This window comes from Scatophagus argus, chromosome 3 (assembly GCF_020382885.2).
Source record: "Scatophagus argus isolate fScaArg1 chromosome 3, fScaArg1.pri, whole genome shotgun sequence".
Classification (NCBI taxonomy): domain Eukaryota; kingdom Metazoa; phylum Chordata; class Actinopteri; family Scatophagidae; genus Scatophagus; species Scatophagus argus.
Window position 1 is genome coordinate 22,695,241 of NC_058495.1, and position 27,014 is coordinate 22,722,254.

General features: G+C 39.9%; 1 protein-coding gene across 5 annotated transcripts in view; it reads left to right on the plus strand.

The window, feature by feature from the left end:
* Positions 1-827: 827 nt before the first annotated feature.
* The window catches only part of LOC124056882 (contactin-4), an 84,387-nt gene continuing 58,200 nt past the window's right edge, over positions 828-27,014 (plus strand). For 2 of the 5 annotated variants that reach the window (XM_046384791.1, XM_046384792.1), the window contains exons 1-2: positions 828-1,257; positions 9,141-9,216. The gene's annotated coding sequence lies outside the window, so the exon portion shown is untranslated. Of the gene's footprint in view, positions 1,258-9,072; positions 9,217-27,014 lie in introns of those variants that run through there. The other 3 variants (XM_046384793.1, XM_046384794.1, XM_046384796.1) reach the window with 2 other exon arrangements.

A 27,014-nucleotide genomic window follows, 5' to 3' on the forward strand; every position in this document is an offset into this window, starting at 1 on the left:
TTGAACCGTTTCATTTGGATGTTGAACCCAAACGCGAGTGTCAAATTCATTCCACAAGTAGGTGAGCGCCTGAAGAGCTAGAAGTGCCACCCATCAGATGACCATAAGGTTAGATGATTGCACTGGCTCATGTAATAGTTGAAGCCTGGAAATATTTACGACAAATGAATTGGACAGCTAATCACACTGGTCAGAATCTTCAGCAGTCACACTTATGTTTTATTACGTTTCTAGCTACTTTGTTTTGCTCCAGACAAGATCTTATGAGTCTTTGAAAATATGCTTCAGTATTCATCTGGACTGAGGGAGCAAACATTTAACTTTCAGAGATAAAGAATTAATGTTAACCATTTGCACAAGCTGCTATCAACCTACATGCTAACCTCGAGAACCCAGCTGTATTCCAACATTGACTTTCCCTACCAGCCAGGCAGACTCACACTGTACAAGCACTGGAGGGGCTAGAAATTAGTTTTACACTTTTTATCCATTAGCACTTTGAAATCATGCTATAGCATACCATATCATCTGGTAAACCTTTATTTTCTTCATAATTGTTCTTACATAGAAAGCAAACTCATCTTCTCTGTGTGTGTTTGCAAACTCAGCTACAGTCGACTGACTTCACTGGTCGCAGTCACAATGACAAATGCTGTCGTTTAAAGATATTGAAGTTGGTCTTGAAGCTATGAAATAAAAAAGTGAACTATGTACTAAAGAGTGAGCACTCGATAAACGCTTTTAAGCATCATTAGCACCCTCATTACACAACACACAACATAGTCAAGCCACAGTTCCATCTAGTTTAATTAGTATGATTGACCTGGTCACATCAACATCAGCCAGTGCGGTGGGTGGTAACTAGAAATCGACTGAAGGTTCCACTCATTTGTACAAATATGCTCTCATAATATGTGAGCCTGCGGCTATGTAAAACAGTCCTTATCATGGCCGTGCCGCAATTCCCTTCTGTTTTGTTGCAGTCCATCCATCAGAGATGGAGAGAGCACAATAGTCTTCATTTATAGGGCTGCAAAAAGCCAAGCCCAAGGTGAGTCCTCACAGTTTGTGACAGTCTGACCCTCATCAATGATTTGTGGTTGCTTGATTTAGAGGCCTTGGGTTGGCTGGAGGATCTTCCAAGGTGGTGACAGCAGGAGTGATGGGCCACTTGGCCATGAGGGGAATTAATGAGACACGCATGGGCAATGAGATTACAACGCTGCACCAGGAAAAGCCAGAAAGGAGGATTACCAGGTACATGCTGTCACAGCCTCACTTCCACAGAGCACCTGTACGTACAACCCCTGCTAACATTCACAACAGCGCCAGCATGGATGGAGACATGGCAGCTGTGCGATCTCATTTGTGGTGTCTGAGACTCCCACTACTCCCAGTGGCTCAAGGTTCACGGCAAGAAAAGACATCTGCCCAGCTGTCTTCTCTTCTCGTGTGGGGGATTCCTGAGTACAATCTGTAGAAAAATTATTCTAAAGGAAAAAATATGTTTTGTTTTAGATTATCAGTAACCAATAGAAATTTTGATGAGTTAAACTTATTAATTTTTGGCAACATTTACAGCTAAACTGTTGTTGTGAATAATAACATCTGCTAAATATCTAAAATGTAAACTTGATGCCATTCGTCTATATCATTGTACATGGTGACACACTGTATGATAAATGACTGCACATGGAGACAATGGCCATGACCTCTATGCATTGCATCATCAACGCATTAATAATGCATGCTGTAGCACTTTCCTTAGCGCCATTACTATGTTTCATATTGAGTCGAAAAACAACAACAGTTCGTTCTCCTGCTTTGGCTTTCCAGCTTTGTCTGTCAACCAGACCTTAAGGGCCTGTTTAAAAATTAATGAACAGTGCTTACACTGTAAATAACTGCTGGTAATGCACCGTGGGTTATTTGAAATGTAAAACCTACTGTCATGCCTTGATTATCTATGTATCTGCCCTGAGCACGGAGTCGAGCGCGGAAGCAGTGTTCCATGCAGTGTGGTTGCTGGCTGACTTATTAAGACTCGCTGTCACTTGTGAGCATGTTGAACAGATCCCTCGAGTTGAGAAGCAATGAGGTTACTACAGCAGCATTTTGAGGGCACTTCATGTATATACATAATATGATGTAATTCAGGAGAGGTAATTATTTCTCGCACTCCAAGGATTTACTCAAGCAACGATATACTGCAGAAAATCTGTTACAGGCACATTGTTTTTAAGAAGTCTGAACCATGTGGCCTTCACTTTCAGAGGAAAACACCTCTATGGCTACATTCACTCATTCTCCTTATCTTGCTAATACTGGAAAAGCCTTATCTAGACACTTTTTTTAGCACCAAACTACATGCAGAGGACAGACAAATAGCTCCAGGACTCTGCCATCAATCAGTGAGTCAGTGCTCATTAGTTTTGTTCTGGATGTATCCTTAAACAAGCCCAACCTCATGTCTTTGTAATTGTGTGTCTAGCTACTGATACTAGGATCCTGCCCAGTGAATAATTAATTTGGGTAAATTGTGCTGCTATAATTTGGATTCCTTCTGTACTAGTCTCATGGTCACCCTTATTCCATATTGGACTGGAAGTCTATTTTCTGCCCCATATCAATTTTTCATATGAAGCCATTTGTCCTTAGGGGACAAATGTCATCCCAGCATTGGATACTGAGTTTTCATCCGTCCCCAAGGCATTTGACAGCATTTCCTGGACGCTGAGCGACGGAAGGGAAAAGACTTGGTTGTACTTATTCTTATTTAAAAACTTGTCCTACTTCTATCTGACATAGACCTGTTTCTTTGAACAACTGGGCTGCTTTGAGCTCTCGAAAATATTTCCCCCATGCTGGGGTTTTCATAGCACACCAATCCTGCATAACAATCATCTCAGAGCTTTTTTTTCCCCCCATCCCGTTGCTGCATTTCACCAGCAGCCACGATTGACCCTACGCAGAACAACATGAATGTGTTTCAGTGGCACCTGATTATCAACCTGCTTGATGAGCCTGGGATCTGCATTCCACCTGTACGCAGTTTAGAAAAAAATGAGCAAGACCTGCTCCAGATGGTCATGCCCTTTAGAAGTCTCTCTCTTCCCTGTAATGGAGCGAGTTGGCTCTTACTCCCCAGACTGAGGACTGGGATCAGTCCAGGCGGCTGCTGTTAATGAGGTGTTCCCTCCTCTGTCATACTGGGGTTTCTGGCTCCGTGTACACCTTTCTTCTGTTTTATCTGTCCATGTCTCTGAATTGGGAAGCAGTTTGGCCCCATGCAACCAGCAGCTTCAGTGTCTCACATGTATTCTATAGTGATGACTGACATGCTAACCTAACTGCACACAGAGCTTCATCAGAAGAGCACCCAATCCATAACTTGTGTTTAGATTATAAACACAACCATGCTGACAGAATCACTACTGTTGATTACGTCCAAATGAAACTGATAATATATATTTTCCTCTCTACCTATTATACAGCGTGACCATTCATTCATTAATTTTCTATACAGCTTATCCAGTATAGAAAATAAAGCTTATTCCAGGTCGCCAGTCAATTGCAGGGCCGACACACAACCGCACACCCACACCTAGGAGCAATGTAGAGTAGCCAAGGGATTGTGGGAGGAAGCCGGAGTACCTAAAGAAAACCCACACAGGGTACAGGGGGCACGGGGGGAACATGCAAACTCCATCCAGGAATGATGTCCACAACAGCTTCTCTGGCCTTTAGAGCTTATTGGAAAGATTTTGACTTTTGACAGAGGGCCTAAATGTGAGACGTTCTGTATGATTGTGAAAAACTATTTATCCCAATATCACATAAAACTTATTATTATTAGGACCATTACAAAGAAAATGGAAATCAATCTATTATGGGTTCAGAAGTGTAAGTGTGCTTATAGTTCTCAGGAATGATTGCATGGACACCATCAGATGCAAACCAAACGGTCAGTTGATACTGCAGGCTCCAAACAGCCCACACAGTAATATTTAGAATCCATTAAAAAAAAAGAAAAGAAAAGCATAGATGTTATTGCATAGAGAAATGGCGTGGTGTCAATTCAAGGTTACATTACAGTCTTTGTTGTTATATGTTTTTGCTGAGCTAGACATGGTCACAAACACTCACCTGTTGTATTCAATGGAGAGGTCAGTCTGAGGATCTAATGCTGTGTTCCATCCAGAAGGACAAGAACACACTCTCTCTCTCTCCCAGCGTGCTTTCCTTCCTGCCCAGAGACGCCTCACTGACACTCTGGGGGTGGCATGTCAGATAGGATAGCGGAGGCACGTCACAAGGCTTGCTTTTCATGAAAAAATGATGCATTGTCCATCACCTTTGAATGTGGAACAGAACATACTGCACACCCCTACAAAGCTGGTGGCTGCATGCTGTTTCCTACTGCCTCCACTTACTCACATAAAACAAGGCAGGAATATAAATATACAGTGTACACGCAATATACTGTGTAGTGTAAGTGGTACTAAAAATAGGAATAAACTGTATTTCTACCTTATTTTCACAATAACAGTAAACAGATTTTACTTAAAGAATTGTTCCTCACAACTACCGTATGTACTAGAATTAAGCCTTTTGGGATTTTCAGCACAATATGAATAACAGTTTAATCAAAGCATAAGCTATTTTTCCATTTGGCCAAACTTAAGGTAAATTATTTACCCTATTTTTTTTTTTCTCCAATTATGCTTAGAGCGCAGTTTAGCTTAGACATTTCCAAACACTTTGCATTCGCTAAATCACAAACTGTGCAGGTCTGTCTGACCAGATCAAATTTATTTGGCATACTTTAAATTAATAATAAGTTCAGAAATTTTGGTCCTAGAGACCAGAGGTGGCCAATCTTGCAAGAGTTTCTTCTGTTAGTCACCAGGTCTCGCCTTTGGTCAGACAAAAGTGGGTCAGAAAACCCACGTTCACCTCCTTCCTTCACACATGAAGACCTCACTCCCTGAAGAGACAATTAGAGGGAGAAATCTGTGTTGCCTCAGCAAGCAAATAGGATTTTAGAGATATAATAATAACAGAAGCCACAGACATATTACCAAGTAGTTTTCTGATTAAAGCTGCAATGGCTACAGTATAATAACATACTGTGTAATAATATGACAAATGGTGTTGGGTTTTCATTCCATCAGAGTCATTATGTTCCTTTGCTGTTTATAGGAAAAGCATTCAGTGTGATAATCTTTCATGTAGCTTTTATATTTGGTGGGGAGGTGGAGTAAAGGCTGATAACAGCTTCAAGTTAAAGTATCACAAGGTTTTGTCTCTATGGGTTCCATGTGCCAGAAAAGGAAAGGGTCTCCTCTGGTCTCCTCTGGTCCCCTGTGAAGCAATTTGTTGAGGCAGCACATAAATTACACAGCCAGGCTTGGGTGTCACTTATTACAGGGAGGTCAGATCCTGATTGAAAGGTCTAGATATAAAAAGCATCCCTGATTTGTCTCTTTCCTCTGAAATGTTACTCACACCGAGAGGGAGCAAATGCTATGAATCATTATCAACAGTCAGTGTACAGCACGGACGACTTGGGATGTGTGCACCTCATTAGTGACTTCAGAAAAGAAAGAGTCTGGTAATGGTTCACACACACAAAATCATAAATTGGGTTTGCAAAATGTGGAACAGCAAGATGTCTATTGGCTGATCTTAATGCACATCAAACAGTAAAAGTTTGTCACAGCTCAACGGTTACTGAAATACAGTAACAGCTGAACTGTCACTATTCAACTGTTACTGTATTTCAGTATTTCTTTCTGCACAGACTGCTACAGCAGCATGCATACTGCATATGCAGTACATATTAGATGCCCAGATCATATTGTTGCCTGTACCGATCAATCTATCAATTATCTATGAGCCCAAAAAACAAATGGTATTGGTCCATATTGGTTGAAATGCTCCATAGAGCTGAAGGAAAGTGCAGTTTTGCGTGATAATTCTCTGCAGGTTTATCTCTATGAGTGACCATTTTTACCCTCCATATAGTGTGGATGCATGGCTCATAAGAAAATAATGAATAGTGCAGCTTTTCCTCTTTTCTGTATCACAGTGTTTATGTTTTCTAAACTGGACAAAGAAGACGAATGTAGTACACCGCTAACAATACTTTGAGCTGATGTTCAGTGAGAGACCACAAACAGGGCACAAAGCAGCTTTTACCGCACTGAATATTAAAGTGCATGTAGTGAGAGATTCTCACTGCATGGTAATTGAATAAATTACATGTTACACTGTTGTGAGCTTCTCTGTTATGGAAAAACAAAATGGTGCAATACCTTACTGTGGCTCCCACATTGAGAGTGATTGAGAACACAGGTCTTCGCCCTTCGTGTTTCAGTTTAACCCCTGTTGAATTAATGTGATTATGCAAATGACAATAGGACATCAAAAAGCAGCTGTCTCATTTTCTCTTCACACTCCATTGGTGAGATTAGGTCCTAATTCATAAACTGTCCTCTGTATCCTAACAGCAGCCAGCTCAGCGACAAACTAGGTGTTGGGAAAATAATAAGTCTCTGCCATTACTTGCACTGAAGCTGACAATGATTGTTTCTGTGTTGCACTCAGCTGGAACAGCATTAAAACCGCTTCAGTTGCAAAGCAGATGACACCGGAGTTTTGAGTGTGTTTTTCAGTGACAGCAGTCAGCAGCGGTGTGCTGGTGTTTCTTTCTAGATTTCTCTGAACTCATCACTCTGATAAGATGTATGAAAGTGAGTCTCAGTCTTCCTCCATTGACTGTATGCTGCAGTAAATATGCTCATTTGTTTTCCTGACAAAAAATTAGATGATACAGTTGATTCCACTCTTGTATTTGTAAAGGATAATACGAAGGTAACAGCAACAATCGGTTAGTTTAGCTTAGCACTAAGACAGGAATCGGGGTTAGCCTGGCACACAGTGATGCCTATTCTGCCAAGTAGTTACAGGAGACCATGTGGTGTTTTTATACAAGACCTGGTTTGACTTTATTTTTGCCTGATGAAGCTAGCACAATAAAATGTCTTACTATTAATCCACTTTTAAACTCTCACTTGGATGAAAGAAAACCCGCGGCTCCTCTTGGCACCTCTGCCTACGTCAAAGAAGAAAGCTGGGCATGCTTCTATTGATGCTAAACTGACAGGCCATGAAAAGTTAAAAAGTCATTTTCTCACCCAAGTGATTGAAACCATCTAATATTACTGCGCTCTGCAACATTTGCCCAGGTTGTTCAATATCAGGAAGTTCATATTGTAACACTTGGTGTCCCACCGGATTAGCAGTAATTACATGAAATGAATACTTTAATTATGTAGACGCTTCTGATAACTGCATATTTGCCCTTGGTGTAGTTTGTATTCCTGGATCCTGAGCACATTCTCCACAGATCATGAAACTGAGATCTACCCTCACCACTTCCTCTCTATTTTGGGGGCTGGAATTTCACAAGGGAGTTTATTATATTGATAATGATGTGCATACTGCTGGCATACTTTCCTCAGGGATTTGTCCTTACATGAATGGCCCCTGAAGTTATCATCTGTAATGATAATGGCTTCTCTCTCTCTCTCTCTTTTTCTGCTGCTTTACTGGCCAAGGTCCTCAGAATGAGGCCAGAAACCAGACAAAGAGAGAGAGACCCTGCAAAAATATGTCACATCTCAGGTTTTTATCACTATTTTCTTGTTTGACCTGTTAGTACTAAAATTTGACTAATGTGCTGTGGGGTGTAGATTCTGAGAGGACTTCTACATTTTAATTCCCACTGGTAATTTTATGTAGCCTGCAGAAAGGTATTCTGGGTTTACTAACATCCTGGACATGAAACCTTGCAAACCCAGATGAGCTTGGTGACTACAGCCTGAGAGGACCAAACGGATTTTAAGAGAATTATTTCCTTATTGATGTAATTCATCATCTCTCACATAAATAGCTTAATTTTAGCAGCTGTTTTCCAACTCAGAACTTGTATTTTGAATGTTAACAAACAAGGCGTTTCAAGGGCGTCTTATTTTTCACTTCTTGTGTTTTTAATTATCTTGAGTGCTTTTAATTTACTTACATTTATCTTTGTTTCCATGTGATGTTTTTTTCCTTCCTTTTTTAGAAATTGTTTTCTTTCCCTGAACTCAATTAAAAAATAGATGAAGCTCAAAGTCGTTACCTTGGTTGGATAGAGGAGAAGTAAAAATAAATTAAGCAAATTTAAGCTGAGGGCAGGGCTCTCTGAGAGTGGAAGGAGTTTGAGAGAGAGCAATACATTCAATCTATTTCAATTAAATTATGAAAAGTTAAAATAATTATTGACCATTGATATTCTCTAATATCTCATATCTTACATGCGCCCATTCTTTTTTTTTTTCATTTAAGTGACCTGTGTTAAACTTTTAAGGAAATGGAGCTTTTGTGTTGTTAGTGGGTCAACAATGACCTTTATGCATTTCCTTAGGGAATTTATAATGATCTTCACTACTTATCAGACCACATCTCAACTCTTACACAGTTTTTCAATAGAAGTGCATTTATTTTGAGCTCTGATATCACAAACCTGATAGCTGTTTCACATTGTGGGCCTGCATCACAATTACACTTTGATTATAATTATATGAATCAGTGTCTGCAATTATATACCTACACTGAGTCCAGCCCACAACTGCTGCTTTGGTTCACTCTCAGGGCTCTCATATCAAGAGTTTTCAGCTCCTAAATGTAAGACAAAGTGGAATGTTAAACAGCTAAAGAGACGGACGTTTCCATCAGGAGTCAGGTGATAAAAACACAGCTAAGAGAGTGAATAATGGAATTACACTGACCAGGTGGGCCCAAAACAAATGATGCCGAGCAGCTTATTTATGCAAGAGTGTTGCACATTCACAATAAAGGACACAACCCCACCAAATTCTGCAGCCCACATGCTTTAAAAAACTGATCCTTAAAGTTGATGCCATGGTGATGGGGAGGAACGGGGGAGAGGAGGGGGGGGGGGGGGGGGGGGGGGGGGGGGGTGGGGGGGGGGGGGGGGGGGGGGGGGGGTCTCGCTGTCCTTAATTGGTGTGGGGAAAAAAAAAAAAAAGACAGACGCACTTTGGAGTTCACTGCTGTCCTTTCATCCACAGTGCAGGCTGTGCGGCTCGGCGCTCCGCCCGACATCCTCTCTCCTCTGCTTACTGTCGCGTCTGCTCTCCTGGACAGGTAAGACATCCTTCAAAGTTGTTGTGCTGTGGAATAGTGTGCGATCTTCGTACGGCTTGGTGTGTATCCTGCCTGTCTGCACGTCGCGGCGCACGGACAATTCACTGCCACTGCCGCCCCCTGGCACGCGTTCGCGCAGGTTCCGTGTAACCTCTTTGATGCTTCTCATCTCCACGCTTTCCCCATTTCAAAGCATTTTGAAGAAAGTTACGACTCGGCAGCCACAGTCTGTTACGTACACGAGTGAAACATCCTTTTGCGCATTCCGCCAGGCTGCATCGCAGTAAGAGTCACAATGAGAGCGGTTTGGGGTTTTGGTAGCCCGCGTTGTGGAGACAGGATACCGTCTGTTCAAATGGCACGATGTACGTGAGAGGTGTGCACATATTTGCTGAGGACGGTGTTAAATGTGGAATCGGAGTGAGCGTTCTTCTTTTCTGCATTCCATCACTGTTCAGACGATCAGGTTGAAGCTGGAGATACCTGCAGAGAGAGATCCCGGATTGTGAAGCGAGGAAAGTGTGTTTCCCATAGACGACTTCGGTTTTTGTCTCGTGTTCTGTTATGAGAAATGAATATCTCAGTACACACTCACTGATGATCCAGACAGCCTAAGTCTGAAACGTTGTGTCACAAGTGCAAAAGACCTTGATATTAAATTGTGTAAAAGCTTAACTCTGGAGGGTTACAGACACACGATTAACCATTTCATGAAGTGAATATTTTTAGTGTGTTTGTATGTGTGTCCTGGATGTGCTGGCGTTTCTCTCCCTGATGTTTATCTCATATTTGAAGTGATATGGCCAATAAGTCGTTCACCTCCTTCTTCAGCTTTCTCCATCCGGTTTGATTGTGTTTTTGTGCTGGGATACATTCATAATTTAACTGCACACACACACACACACACACACACACACACTCGCACTCCCTCACCTCTTTCCCACCCAGGAAGTACAGCGTGATAAATATGCCATTAGCCATTTTCATTCAAATGCAGTCCCCCCAAATTGTATTCAATGATCACACTCCTCTGTCACTTAGTCCAGTGAAATGATGATTAATATGCCACTTTGTGGCTTAATTTCTAAGCACTGACTTAATAAACCTGCCACGTTCGTGTAGCCCCGTCGATTACTCTCAGGAGGGTCATCCGGAGAATACATATGGGCCCCTTCACATCCTCATCACCACATAATGACAGAGACAGGCAGCCTTTGGCCACCAGGCTCCCTTCAACCACTCAGAGACAATCCATCATAAACAATTCTCATCAGTGTAGTTTTATTGTTGTTGCACCAGAAAAGCAGTGTAGTCTACCTACAGTACAGCTGGCATACCAGCACAAAGTTCAGTCTGTCTGTTATCCTCCATACCTGCAAAATGGGCATGTATGCAGTATTTCCCGATCTAGAGTCGAGAAGAACACGATTCCAGGTGTGCTTCAGGGTACTGTATTTCTGGGGAACCTCAGCAAAATGAGAACTCATTTAATCCACCATTTTTTCCATTCAACAGAGGTGAGCAGAATGATGTGTTTGAAACATTTTAATAATGTCAGTTTAACATGGAATTTGTGTTCATTTTGGAGGATGAAGTAAAGTCATCAAGTACATTCTCTCACGCTTCTGAGTATTTACCATGTTTTATATATATATGAGTTATTATCTCATGTTGCCTGGGTTCTCTGGCTTTTTGCTCAGCAGCAGCAGCCTGAACAGGTAGGTAAGCGTGGGTTGAAGGCTAATCTTCACAGGGGTGATAGAGATAACAGTGATGTATGGAGCGGATGGGGTGGTTTAACACCCAGAACTGAGTGTTGTCTCGCAGGGTCAGGTCTGTGATATGGAGTACTGCTTCAGCTAGCTCCTCTCATGCCTGGGATTTGGCAGTCTTAATAGCTGCAGGTGGATGCAAGCTGAGGCTGCCTCTGTATTCACAGCCTGCAGAAGCCTTGATGAATGCTGTGTTGCCGCTCAGGCATCTGTCAGTCGCTTCTGCTCTCCAAGTAAAATACTTCCTTGGCCACCAGCCAGTGACATGGCTATGCTGCGTTTCACCAGACCTCTACTGTATCTTGCTGCAAAGTAATTACACGACTGTATGTTGGAAATAGGCCTGGATAGAATATTTATGATATTGCATGTGAATTAAAAGCTAAGCCTCGACAGAAAGGTTAAAGTGATGTCACATTATTATTAAGGCTACACTAATCAGTATTTTTATATTAAAACAATTGATTAACTATGTGTGGTGTGAAAGGGGTTGTGGTGGTGAACAGAGAATTATCATTTGTCTCTGCATTCCCGTCAGCACCACAGAGCTTTTCAGCACGTTACCCAACTGTTTAGATTTCGACACTCTAAAATGGGCTCCATTCTCACCGCTCTCATCAATCCAGTGTACAGCAACAGACAGCTGTTTTCAGCAAGAAAAGCACAAACAGCACACAAACGAAGACTGCGAAATTTAATGCATTTGGATTTAACGGCTATGAACCAGAAGTAGGTGAAGACCACAACAAAGCTAAAGAGTTGGTAAATAATGAATGCTAATGTTGCACAGTGTGTGCTGGATGTGTGAACTGTTGTAAACTTCAGCTGTTTGTTAGCATGTTAGCCATGTTATCTTCATATGGTGACATGTAAATTTATGTAAGAGTACTCCAAATCTAAAATAAAAATAAATTAATTCAGCACTAATAATATTCATTCATTTGTATAAAACTAAATAATATAAAATCATTAAACTGATCAGAACAAATTTAATTTCACAAATGTAAAAAAACATTATTCAATAAGTCATTTCGCAAATTATTTTTTTAAAAAATCAGGAGTTTGGACCATATTATGCTTTCTACTACACGTCACACCGATGCCAGTGTTAAATGTTATTATGAGATCAGATTGTTTCTGCGACACACAGCAGCCAGGAGGAAGGACTGGACAGGGAGATATTGATCAGTGTGACCAGATCACACATGAGAGGCACCGCAGGCTCGAGATTAAAAGTCATTTTTCTTTATTATAAATAACCTTTTCATCAAGGAGGCTTCAGATGCTTAATGAAAGAATGCACACCAGAGATAGCATATATTATTGGATGTTGTCATTTCATTTTTATCGTTGTCGATTTAAGATGAATCCAGAGAAGAAGTGTGATTATTACAGAGGGATTATTGATTGTCTGCTGTCCATCAGCATGCGTTAGAAAGTGTCTTTTGAAAGGAATCTGTCTTTTCAATAACTTGCATTAGAAATGTTACCAGAAAAACACATGAAGGGTTAGTCTGACAATAATTAATAGCTGATACAGTTTAAATTTCAATGTCTTTGGTGCTCAATAGTGATATATAGTTTATATTTTTACTGCTTGGGGCCAACTTTGCCAATGCTTTGATCAGAGATGTCACAATTCCAGAAATGGTGTAGTAATACTAATGCCAGTGAAAGTCTGTGATTCATTCACTCTTGTTAATGATATTTTGATGACAGATGGCTGCTGTGGTTACATTAAGTTAGCCTAAAAAGGCCTTTAACTGCTATGTGACATCCATAGCTTTAAGATGGCAGCATTACAGTATTAACTCAAGGACTGAGCTGAGCTGTCTTCCACAGTTTTGTTTTCACATTATCTACTGAGCTCATATCTGCATTGTAAACTTTTAAAGATTATTTCTACGCTACAGCTAATCACTACTTTCATTGGTTAATTGATCATTTTATCTTTAATAAAGACAGAACCCATCATACTTTCTCAGATTGAAAAAGGATGTGTGGAGATGTCTTGTTTTTTTCTAATTCAACAGTCAAAGCCTAATGATATTCAATTTACAGCGAGACAAAGCAAAGAAAATCAGCAAACATTTAAGAAGCTTTCTGATTAATCAATTAATTGTTTGCTATTGTAATTAATCAGATTGGATTCATTTTGGACCATAATTATCTCCAGCGGTCAGTTCAAATAAAAAATGTAATGCTAATTTTTACAGCAAAAAAGTTTTATTTAGTGAGTTGCTGATCTTTAAAATACAATGATTAGTCTGTGACCCAGTGAAAAGGTTTTAATTCTGCAGAAACACCAAATACTGATTGTACAGACTGTAAGGCAAACAATCCCACAAGATGTTAGGTAGGTGATATTAAACAACCTACCTACCATTCATTAGCTCAGGTCAGTGCTGTAGTTAGTGATTTATTTTGTTAATGGAGATAAATGCAATATTTTTCGTTCTCCAGCCACAGCAGTTAGGTGAGTTTCAGTGCAGTGTGAGGACGTGTGGTGGGGCTGCAGGAGGCCAGGTAAACAGGACAGACTAGTGACCTTCACTCTCTGATAGAGACTGACAGAGGCAAGATGGAGGCTGTGCAGCCAGAATCATGTTGAATTATTTCTGACACGGAGCTGCGAGAGATCTCAAAGTTCAGGGAGGATCATTTTACACCCTAGTAGTGGAATTAATGAAAGAGCCTGACCAGAAGCCATCTCAAACGCAGTATGGAAACAAAACCATTAGCGCAGCTGCTTGATACCGAAGTTCTGCTTGTCAGCTGTTGAGTCCAGCAGCTCTGTTAAGTCAGCCCGCGTGCTGCAACATGTAAACTGTTCACACCTTAGTTTGATTTGTAATTTGCTTTTCTCAGCAGAATTGTTACCTTTCAGTGATCTGCCTTTGTCTAATGCTCTCTGGCAGAAGAAGCACAGCTTATGAATAAATCAGAGCCCTCACTTTCTCTGCTTTGAAGGATAGCGAATGGAATTACCATGTGCTGTACCATACCGAACTGGGAGCTACTTTCATCTTTTTTGCCCTCTCTTATGCTAAAAATAGTCCAACTGCAGCAAAGTGCTGTCTATACATTGCATCAGTAAACATATACACAATTTCATAAATAATTCCTGTTTATCGTGTTTTTTTTCCCACAACAACAGTTTTTACAATCAATAATTCATATAAACCTGGCTGTGAACCCATCGGTTATTGTACCAAGATTTTGCCAAATATGAACTTTATTGCTTATGTGTTGGGTAAGATGGCTACCTTCACTCAGTGCTCACCCCTGGTTTGAGCTTAATCTTCTTAGCCATACAACATATTTGTTTTTGGAAAGCAACAGATAATTTTTCTGTCAGATATTTACCAAGAAATATGTTATCTGTCAACAGGGTGATTTTGCTTTTTTTTTTTTTTTGTTGAATGTTTGTCAAGAAGCAGTTTGGAACTGTAACAGTCTTTGTGTTTATTTGGATATTTTTGCATCTCTGTACGAGTGCCAGTATTCTAGATTTAGATTTTTATAGTCACGTTTAAGTCTACAGCTGCAGTCCAGCACGAAATTACTGAACCACAATTCAAAGTAAACAACTGCAGACTCACAAAATAATTTCAGGAAAAGAAGTTTTGTCTGCAGCCTGAATAAAGTACAGATACTTGGTATCGACGCAAACCACCAGTATGTGATGGTGAAGTTTGGAAAATTTACAAACAGGCTTTTCAGTCACACTCTGAGGTGTTCAGGAAAGATGGCTGAGGATAATACCTCAGAGAGGAGAAAGAGCCGGGCTCATTTCCTCTAACAAATCCTCTGTTGCCCCGGCATCGCTAACACATTACAGGTGGTGCACGTTTTCAAAAACAGCCTCCGCTTCAACACCTGCACCACACTGATAGAAAGACTGCAAGCTTGTATGAACCTGTCACACTTGCAAACACTTTGGAAACACTCAAACAGATGATATTTCTAACAGGTGGAATCTCAGCTCATTGTTAGAATGGAAATCCTAAAAATGTGTTTGAGGAGGAATCATGTATGTCCTCGTGAATCTTTCAAAAGCACTTTGAGAAATGGACTGGAGAGTAACAGGCTAAAATAAGATTGTCAGTTGGTGATAATACTCTGACTTGCATTAAGTCTTTATCCCAGCTGAGGACATATTGGACTTGGTGCAGAATTCTGTGCAGTCTTCATAGCAGCTTTGTGCCTTTGAGTATTGATTTTTATTATCTGGAATAGGAAGCTTCCAACTTCTGTGATGGGAGTGTATATTTTATCTTTGCCTTCACATCATTTTCCTGCCAATGCATGCAGCTAATAGTCACCCAGGCAGAATGTAATTCTAACTACATTTACAGGAGCCATTTGACTTCAGAGTAGCAGCTATGAGCCATTGTGGGAAGTATGTATTTCATACAAACAGAGTTCCATGATTGTCACATGAAAAGAATGACTCATCTATTGTCATATATATATAGGCACATTCTCATTCACAGAGATCCCAGTTTGCAGTAATTCCTCTTCTTTATGGATCACATGTTATTGCGATTCAAAGCTGAGATGAGATCTGTGCCAGCCAGGAGTGCCTTGTGATGGAGAGGTCTTTGTCGAAATGACACGTTCTGTCTTTCTCCAGGAACCACCTGTGTTGCTTCATCGCTTGACATCATGACGTCCCACGAACACGGAATGATTCACACGCTGTCCTCTGTTCACAGATTTAATATTGAAAGTCTGAGTAACTTCTGAAACAGTGGGTTGTTGATTTCAGAGGTAGAACTTTTTCTGCGATTCCGTCCAGTGTTAGTGTTGCCTGTGTTGTTGTGAATCCTTTGAAGTAAATGGTGAGATGAAGATGTATATATCTATCACAGTCTTTGTTTTTGTGAATGTTCTGAAGAGACACACAGAGAGAGAGAAATGAGACTTTTCAGTTTGCTCTCGGCTGTGAACGTTTTGGCTGTCATCCAGTGCAGCACGGTGGACAGTGCCAAGCCACAGCCCCTCCGTGTGTTATCCCAGCAACTGTGCTGAACACAAGCCATCCTACCTGATTACATTTGACAAATGAACTTGAATTTATTCAAGTTTACTTGAAGTGTATTCCTCAACTTTGGTTCTGCTTTTTTTTTTTTTTTATAAAAGTATAGTCAGAAAAATAATTTTTATTGTCATAAACCAGATTTGTTGAAATCAGAGTAAAATCTCACTTTTCCATTTGGCTCCATATCTGATTGCTTGGTTTATGGTTTATGTAGAATTTGCCCCATGTTGAATGCAGCATGTTAACAGAGTAACTGCTAACCGCTGCTAACTGTCGCTAACTATAACTACCATTAACTAGGTAGCTCAGTTAGCCATGCAGCAAGAAGCCATTTGTCAGCTGACTGTGTGTCTGGACTGGGAGCTAAAAGCACAAGGGAAACCCTGATGTTTGCACCTCAAGCCTAGGAGCTTTGGACTGTTTTGTCCATGACTGTAGGTATAGGCTGGTAGCCAGACAGCATTACACTTTTAATTTCCTTTTTTTGCCCTTGTACTATATGTACTCTATATATACTACAGTACGTATTATTACTCTAGCAGTGGTGTAGCACCCTGTTCAGCTTTCCTTCGCCTCTTCTTATTCACAGCAGTGAGAATAAGTTAGTGGAAATTACTTTCCCTCTGGCACCTTCATCCATCAAATCCCGTTTTAGGTCCTATCAGATGCTGATGAACAATGTGAGTGTGTGATTTTTTTTTGAATCCGTGTGCTGGATGCATACAGCATAGTTATTTTTAATATACATGCACTCTGTGTTCAGCCTCTGCTGTGATGGATAAGGTTGGTTCTGATCAAGAATGACACTTGAAATGATAGTCATAGCTTCTAACAATTAGTTGATGTGATGCTCGCAATGGAAAACTATTTATTTAATAAATAAGTGCACACGAGTGTACAAATGCATGCGTGAGCATGTGTGATATTTTTACATCTAGGTTAATTCACGTAACCTTTTTTTTTTTTAATGCAGTCTAATGCAGAAACGTCACCTTAGCACTGAATATAATGTCAGGACCCCACTCAGTGCAGCTCTGCCACAAGAATATAATTGAGAGAGAGCCCTTGGGAGTTTGATGGGGAGATTGAGAATCCCATAATGGTATCTATATCTATTATACAGCAAGCTATTTTCACAAATGGCCCAGCAGTACACCGTTAAACTTTGGGAATGCAAGGCTTTGCTTGCAGGGAAGGCTGAATCTCATATACAAGTCAGATTCTCTGCTGAGTCTGTGCACATACGGGATCAGTCAGCTGGTTTTTCCATCAGACCTCTTTGAGCATGTATGTAACAAGACACGCAAACATTGGAAAAGTGAATGAATGCAGGGAGCATAATGAGAACTTCCTGGCTATTAAGCAGAATTTCCAACACCCCTCTCTTGTAATCTACAGAGTAGCATAAATGGTGAACCTTGGCAGCCTGCAGCATGATTAATGCACTGCACACTAAATGGATTTGCAATGAACCAATCGTGTGATGAGCTGCTTACACTCGCAATAAACTTGTATCTCGACAGTAGTGTGACTCCTAGTGCTCTTTTATGTCAGAATTTGCATGGCAAATAGCCAGGGTAGGCTCATTCATGTGGATACGTGTGACCAGAGTGAGTCATCCATCATAAACACGGGCCTTGGCTTTCTCACAGCCATTTTTAGTCTGTGTGGTGAACTCTCTGGAGCAGGTCAGCTGGTCAAAGGATGTGTTTGTTCACTGTTGGGTGCCTGTCCCCTGTCTGTGTTGATTTTGTCTCCTGTGGCACTGTCAGTCATTGTGCATGTGACCTGCCCCGTGCCCCCTTCACTTACTGAGACAATAGTCCCAGCCCAAGCCCATCTGTCAGCAGAGCTTCTCAACACATCATATTTCCAAAACATCTCATATCCTTTGCGCTGTAAAATAGCTCCTGACATCTGTGATTACTCTAAACCTTTAAACTGTCTTTTCTTATTACCCATACTGAGCGTGTGATAGATTAAGCTTTATCTTCACGGCCACATTGCACCTCCTTTTTTCTTTGGGCTGGATTGTTTATGTTTGTGTCTGTTCAGAAAAAAAGCTTCTCCTAGCAGGAATTCATCGATGAGCTTTGTCCTAATATCAGGGTAGCATAAAAACAGGCTGCAAGGTCTAACAGATTAAGACTGCTGCCATCCTTCAACTCCACAACTGATTGTGCATTGCGATTTCATTACCCACAGGAATGTTCCTACACTTTTGTCTCAGAGCAATACTGAGTTAAACTGAAATAGCCATTTCCTCTAAATAGTAAACATGTCCTGAAGATACAAGGGTATTATTGTGTATCTACTGTGCCGATATACCTTTATCAACAAATATAGATCGTTACGTGGTCAAACAATAACTGGACCTGGGTTGTAGCAATTTGTGGTTGAATTTTGACCTCAAGTAAACGAACGCCGCAAATGAAAAAAAGAAAAGGAAAAAAAAAATCACAATATTTCTAAGAGAAATGCTGTTGCTTGAGACGACTTGTTAGATTGGATTTTTGGATTAGATGGGGGCTTCCTGTCAGGTGCTTTTGTTGTTGGTGGTGGTGGGGGGCGACTGGGCTGTGCCTATGATGAGTGAAGCCACTGCTCTGCACTGTGGTGGAGGATGGATGGCCTCGGAGTACAAGGTCCAGGAGAAATGTGCCCATTGTGCCGTTTGGGGATAGGGAGGAGAAGATTCATTTTCAGCATCACTTCACCCAGGATGATCTCATTACTTTGTGCTAGTGGACAGTCTCAGCGGTGAGAACTCAGCAGGTCTACAGAGGCTCCACCCCGAGAGGCGTGTCATATGAGGCATTACACGCTTCGCCACTGTTTGTGTATTGATTATATAATATAATGGAGAAATAGGACTAGCACAAATTTATTCATGGTGTTCTTTCAGAAGATTTGGTGCATTAAGGATTAAAATACCAAAAACTGAAAATAATAGCTCCTTCCTCTGAAAAATACTATATACTAATAAAAACACTATTTTTCTTGCCTTATTTAAAAGCCTATTTTTTTTCTCTCTCGAGATTATTAATATTCCAAATTCATAAACATTGAGCAAATGTTACTTACAGTCTGCTTTTGTTACAGACACACAAAACGTTCATGTGTATGCAGAGGAGTCTCAATTACAAATCACATGGTTGGAATTGACAACAGTGAAAGTTGACTACCTCTTAGTCAGATTTCTACATTATTATGTTATCATTATTATTGTTGTTAATGTTGTTTTTATTATTTGAGTACTCTGTTATTATTGCTGCTGTTATGCATCTCTGTGTGCCCCCTCTCATCCTCTCTCTCACTCACAACCCAACCGGTCAAGGCAGGCGGGTTCTGCTGCGAGGTTTCTGCCTTCTAAAAGGAAATGTTTCCTCGCCACTGTTGCCAAGTGCTTGCTCATGTGGGGTCTCTCCTAAAAACATAAATTAAAGAGTATGGTCTAGACCTGCTGTAATTGGAAAGTGTCACGAGATAACTTTTGTCGTGATTTTTCGCTACATAAATAAATTGAATTGAATTAGAAGTCACTGTGGGTGTAATGGTCAGTTGTTCCAATACCTTTGCCTTATTATTTATTGCCTCTGTTTACATACGCTGTATTGTATGTGCAAAATATGTTACCTTCCTAACAAATGCATAGCCAGAGTCTAAGAGGTGGTCCTCTTAGAGGTCTTCTTGTTTGCTGTCTCCTCCTCCTCCTCCTCCTTTTTTTTTTTTTTTTTAATTTTCTTCATTCATGATTATTCCAATGTGTAATAACGTATGTTCTAATTATAGTATAAATAGAAGATTAAATAATAATCACAAAATCTGGAAACGTCTGTGAGCTCTTGAGGCTTTGAGCACAAAGGACGAAGCTTATCTCACCTCTTTGTGTACTAATTAAAATGAGGTACGACTTCATATCTGAGTTCCACAGTGGAGCGTCTCATGTTTTAACAGTGTGCAGTGGGGCACAGAGCAGAGAACAGAATCTCACTGTGCCTTGTTAAATGAAAACAGAAATATTAAGCACACTCACGTTACATGGTATGGAGCATTTTAATGATTTCCACTGTCACCGTAGCCCGTAGGAAAATCAGAGTCAGGAGGAAGAGGTTGTTTGCCTTCACATATTTAATTATGTTGTTGGTTGAACGTGAATTCACTGTTTGAATTATGACCCGTGGTGATGGAAGATTTTATTTATAAGGTCATTATCTGCAAAGATGTCAAATATATGTAGTGATGCAAATTTTTCCAAAGTAAGTACAAGTGAGTTCTGACCATAATCAGTCCTAAACCATTCATTAGCAAGCTCTGAAATTAACAGCCAGCAAGCACTAAATGGAGAAAGATTTTCTCTTTGGCGAGTAAATCTTGCGATCCTGTCTACCACACTGGCAAGTAAATGTTCCTACCAAAATAATCACGTAAGAAAACTTCATAGGGTATGTGGTGCGTTCAGATGCACCTCATACACCCAGAAATGAATCAAATGGCCAAGAGGGTTGTGTAAAACAGGAAAGTTTTGATTTTTTTTTTCCTTATTTTCAGAGGCCCCATCATTATGTTCTTGTCCGTTCAATGCAGTGTTTCTGAGAATGAGCTTTTCAAATCAAAACAATATCTCATTTCTACAAAAGCAGATTTTAAAAATTCTAAGAAAATCAAGTCATTGAACAAAAACAATATTCTTGTACAACAGCAGCCCATGTACCCACGCACAAACATTTCGGCAAAATCTAGCCTACATTTGTAATAATACAATTCAACGGTGGGCTTGACTTGAATTTCTAGAGTAAGCTTGTTATCACTGGGAAGCACTGACAAGATCCTTATTAGTTTTGGTTTTACAGTAAAATCCCAACGTATTGATGGCAGTCTGCCAAGTGATGAACCTCACAGAGTAAAACATGACCGCTGTGGTTTGTTTAATCTGCATCAGGGAAGAAAATGTGTTTTGTCAGTCTGCGTTTGTATGTTTGTGGCCTTCATTAGTGTAGAGGCTTTATATATTTTTATTTCTGAACAGTCGATTTCTTCAGCTTTGATCGTGAAACGTGCCTGCAGTACATCACATTGTTAGGTTGTTAGGTCATGTAGAATGATCCGTTGTTCTGGCTGAAAGATGACCTGGTACATCTGTTGTTTTTAGTGCATTTAGCAAACTAATGTCTCATTTCTTCTTTACATGCATTGTTGTGGCATTTGCTAATTGGTCCAGTAATGATTATCTCTTATATTAAAAATACATTTACAGAAAAGATAAGAACTATTTGCTGAGTGTAAGTCACCAGAGTTTAATTTGTGGAAATGCTAGTTTATATTCCTTTGTGACACACTTTTAATACTAGAAGCAGACACAGTTATTACAATTAGAGAGCAGGCTAAGAGTGCATTTGGAAGAAAAGTGACCTTACATCCTACAACAGCCAGATGGTTAAGTGAAATAAACGTAAAGGGTCAGAACTTTTTTAGACCCTGACCACATGGTATTCCAGCACAGGAATACTGTATAGAAAGAAGACTGTGTTTTATTTAATGAAATAATGAAAACATGACATTACTTGTTTATTTGGGATGTCATGGTGTAAAAGCATTGTATATTTGCATACACTGGCAATGACAACCACTCATTGTTTGATATGTTGACGTCAGATTGTTTACTGTTTACTACATTTTCATAAATTGATCGGGGTAATTATGTACTTTAATTTGTTTGCATCGCGCTTTGCATAGTTCACATGGAATAATACGAGCAGAGCCAGAAAGTCACCGTCAGCTCTTGGTTGGAGGTTGGATCAGCTCAGTGGTTGAATGATGCTGACTTTGTTGAGGTTGACCTTAATGCATGTATGGCTTGATAGGGATGACATGCTCTCTGCTGACATCACCTTTGATGCCTTTAAAGTGACATGAACGAAAAAGCAAGACTCAGCTGCCACCATTCTGTTTAGGTAAGGTTGTCCTCCTTTAAGGGGACATGTCACCATTTGCCAACCTCCATGTATTGGTTGTAAAAGTATTTCAGTCAATATGAGGCTGGCTGTGGTTTACTTCAGGTTTATCAGTTCATCTTTGGCACTGTGGACATCTTGACATCACAGCTGGAAAAGCACAGATGTACAATACATAATAACAGTAATGATGGCACGACCCAGTGGAACATTTAAATGAAACTGAGCCATGATTAATGCTATTAGTGCTCGGGTCAGGGTCAGAGCGCTGTGAGCACATTTCACTGGCAAGATAATTCAGTGTATTCGTAAGTCATAATGAGCTGTTAAAACAAGATATAAACAAAATAGTTAAATCAAATATATGAATCCTTTATAAGACTTCAGACTATGTGGTTCCTGTAGCATGACAGAGAACAAAATTCCAACACAGCACTTTTGTGAATATTTTCAGTTTATATTCTGTTTATACCTTAGTGCTGTCATTTTTAATTTTTTTTTTACCTATAGCTACTCTGCAGATAATTATCTTCCACAAGATCATCTTGATGTTTATGACGTTTATTCAGATTATCTGTCTGACACTATGAACTATTCTGAAGTGCATCTCAACTAAATACATTATGTATTTGTATCCGTTAATTACATTCAGTACGCGTGTTCCCACATCCAGAGTAGTACTCAAAGAAAAAGTTAAATTCATCATAATGTGTTTTAAGGACCAGAAAGCATTTGCCTTTGCACTTTAAATTTATAGCTGTAGATCAAGTGAGTCCTGAAGAAGTTAATAATTATAAGAATTTTCCTGATTGACTTCGGTCCATGCTATGAACCTGCAGAGACAGAGACTGCTTTTATACCAACAGTTGTGTCAATCAGGGGTGTATTTTCAGTTGTATTTTCAATTTCATACTTACAGACTCAGCACAACATATCTAGTTTCAGCTGACTGCATTTGGATTGGCAGATATTATAATGTTTAAAGTTTCCTACAAGTTGTTTTGATTTGTCCAGTGGAATAAAATCATCTCGACACTGGACAAAGATTCGTTATATCAGGTTCTCATTAATTCATATGGCTCATATCGACTGTAGGTCATCCTGTTCACAAATCTATCGGTCAAACCAGCTGGACCACAGAAATGCACCCTCACTGAGCATTTGAGTGAAAAATGGTGAGAAAGTAAAGTGTATTACAGAAAGCCAGCGTTGTGATTGCAGATGTCCAAAGGCGGGTTAATATTTGAATATGCACATATTGGACTGCGTGAGCCAGATGGGATGAGGTGGGATAACATCAAATGAGAAAGTGGTGAACTGGCTTAGTTTTCCAACAACGTGGCTGTGTTTCTGTGAGCTGCTGTCAGCTCAGCACACTGAGATTAAAATAAATCTACCAAAGGGCTAAGGAAGGCTGACCGCCACATTTGATCATCTCACAATGTTTGCAACATTGCCTCACCTTCATTTGAAAAGATGTACCCCCCCCCCCCCCCCGGAACAGCCCAGTCTCTTAGAAACTACGTTTATGTAATCATTGCCTAGATTATGTTCAAATGTAATGTTTATTTGAGTAAATAAAAGCCCACGTTTCTGCCCCTCGCTGAATTCACAGGGAGGCGGACGGGTGTGAGACTCCACTCTGTGGTTAGCTTTAAAGCAACAAAGGCACTTTGGTTAAGCTTAAGGAAACATCAGTTTCTTTGGCTAAGTGTTCCAGAATACAAATGAAATACGCTGTCAGTGAATGTTTTACAGATATGCTCTCTGTAAACATTTTTACAGGCTGCCATGTACATTAATTAATTGCATTTCCCTATTATGCTGACAGGAAACATAGCTGGTGGGCAATACATTTCCCTTATAAATGTATTTGCCGTTGCCAATTAGCTGTATGTTAAAGTTATTTCTGGGAGACAGGGCTGCCTGAAAAGACCAACGTGGGCTCATACATAGCCTGGCTTAATTTTTTAAAGTGTGGCAGTCTTCTGTTCACTTCCATGTCCCCTTTGCTTTCAGTATGCCAGATCACTCCCTTTTGTGTTGTTTCCAGATGATGATGCTTTCTCGTCCATGCTACAAGAGATAATGTAGCATCTTCAATCTTTCTCCTGTCTGTGGTCAGTGCTGTGTTAATACTTCACTTATGTTCTGGTTGGCTACTTAGTATGCTGACTAAACAGGAAGTGGCACAATGAAATGCTTGCTTGTTGAAAAGGTAGTGTTGGAGGCTTGGTGTTGTGGCTACTTGTGGAAGGGAGCTGATGAGAAAAGTTCTATTGCTAGAAAAAGAGAAAGTAAGATGATGTTGAGTCATTCCCACTTTGACAAATACAAAGGTTTTGGGTTGGTGACTGACCCCTTCCTTAAGCTCAATAAACCCAGATAAGATTTGGTCACCTATTTCTCCCTTTTGTTCAGGACACTGAAATCTTCAATGACATTTGGAGCAGCTCTCATTTTTTTGGAAACACAAACCCTACAGCTGTGTAATAGTTAGTCATTACATTTTTCAGTTTTCTTCTGTTTTATCTACAATATTTGAATACTGGGCATCTAGTGTATATCTTACACAACGGTGCATGACATGTTGTTATGCATGTGTGGTGCACTGATAGTCAAATAATTTGATTTATTGCCAACAGTCACAATAAAGGCATCATTTCCTGTCCCCAGCAGTTTTCCCTGTGAAACAGCTATCAGATTTCAGCAAAGTGTTTAGAACCTCAAATGTGGAAGTTTTTCAGATATCACTGAACAGAAGTTAACAAAACAACAAAACCTTCATGCCCTCTCTGTCTTTATTGGCTGAGATGTTGTCATGCTGAACTCCGGTCCAGCTGGACAGACCATCTCTGGCCCCTCACATTGTGATCTAAGCTTAGACGGCACCCAGGCGTCTCCCCTCCTGAGCTCTGGGCAGAAACAGACAGCGAGTGTGAGCCATGATAGCAGAAGCAACTTTGAGCGGTAGCCTATCAGAGGCAAACTGGCTGTGGAAGCTGGAGGGGATTTGAAGACCTGGCCCTCTGTTAATCATATTCAAATCAGCATCTCACTGCCTTCCTGAAGCTCACCTGACTTTTCTCTAATGCTTATCTTAATAAGGACAGATGAAGCCACAGTCTTGTTTGTCAGTTCTATAGTCATTGCAGTCACGCTTCCATCGGTCATTATTGACGATGTCAGGATTCTTAATGACTTAAAGATGTGCAGCTAGTTTGTTTACCAACAGTTCATCAAGTGTAACCAACAGCAATCAACTCAAGATTTACACTGATTTACGTAATGCATGGTTTTTAAATGAGTATTTATGATAGTCATTTTGATATGAGTATTGTGTGTCATTTCTACTCGCACATTATCCAGATTAATAAAAAAGAGATGAGAGGTTATAATTTACTAACAACTCTGACTGAGTCTTTGTTGTCTTATTTTTGTGACATGCCATTCAGGATGCAGAGCTGTTTCAACCTTATTTACTTCAGCATTTGTTAAAAATGACAAACAGCTCCGATAGATCTATCTCACATATACAGCCGGTCAGAGAACTCTTAATTCTACTGAGAGCTTACTAAGATCTATGCATGTTTAGAAAGATAAGAATTTCATTATACTCTCAAGGACTATAAATGTCGAATGGGAATTTGTCTCAGACGGTTTGTCTCCGTCTGCATCTCAATGATATTCGGCACAACACAAACCTTAAAAAAAGAAAAGCATTTGCGTCTTTTTCCTGTTTTAACAGTTACTCTAAGTGAAAAATAATATTCAAAACACCATTGTGGCGTACATTCAAGTCTGACCTTCAGTACTTTGTTATACATATCCTGTCCTGGACACTCTGTCATATCAAAGCAAGCTTGTTTGAACGTGTATAATATACTGTAGTGTTAATGGAGCATGATGAAGTCCAAACTCATTACCAGCTGTAATCCGGTGCTGTCTGCTGATAAATCTGTTTGTTGTTATTGTGGTGAAACATATGCATTTGTTTCTAATGATGTTCATAATGATCCATCACGTATCCTTTAGTGTTGCATGAATATGAATACAAACCTGCTGATATGATTTTGCTTGATATACCCATTTCATTAATTGTATATTTATATGCAAACAATTGCTGTTTTTGCTCTGAGTGCAAATATAATTTGATTAAACTGTTTACGTTTGTTGCTGAACAAGCTAATTGCTATAATATTCCCATTTTCATTCAATACATCATGCACTAATTATCGACTGAATAGATGAATCGTGTTCTCACAGGTTAAAGGCAACATCTGTAAATTCTCTGTCGTGTTATTGCTCTTGTTGAAATGTTATAAGTCAAACAGGTTGTAAAAAAGATAAATACTGGCAATACATGAGTAAGAACTAAGTTATATTCTGCACCTGTCCAACAAAACATAACCATTTCACAACTTTTACACCCTAAGCCACACCATCCAACCTCCCATTGTTAGCAACTCCAGGTGGTCGCAGAGGGAAACAAAATGCACTTTTGAGAAAGCTGAAATCCCCTAAGGTGTTGTCACAAGACTGCAGCATACGGGACGCTTAATTTTTCAGACTGCTGTGTGATGCTTCACAGCAAAGAGAAGCAAAAGATGTTAATGAGTCCAGCTTCCTCTTGACTCTGCTGCTGTTTACAGCTCTTGTTAGTTTTGGATTTTGCTTTTGTGTCAGGTTTTCATTTGTTGTTCCCTGTGGGTGAAGAACTGAACACACACCAGACTTCAGAATCTGATTTACCTCGACACAGTAAAGTTGTGCGATCTCTCTGTGGGTGTAGGACACTGCGTTGCAGTTTTAATTTAAGATGTTCCATTGTGTGAGTTTTTGCTTAAAAATCTTGTGAAGAAACACAGAAGAGCAGTAATGAATAGTAACCTATCAACCTACCAATAAATGAATGAAATAAAATAAAAATAACAAAATAAGATTATATAAATTGAAATTAAAAATAGTTACTCAATGTAAGTGTAATTATCATATGATAAGCAGTGCAAAATAAATAATAAAATATTA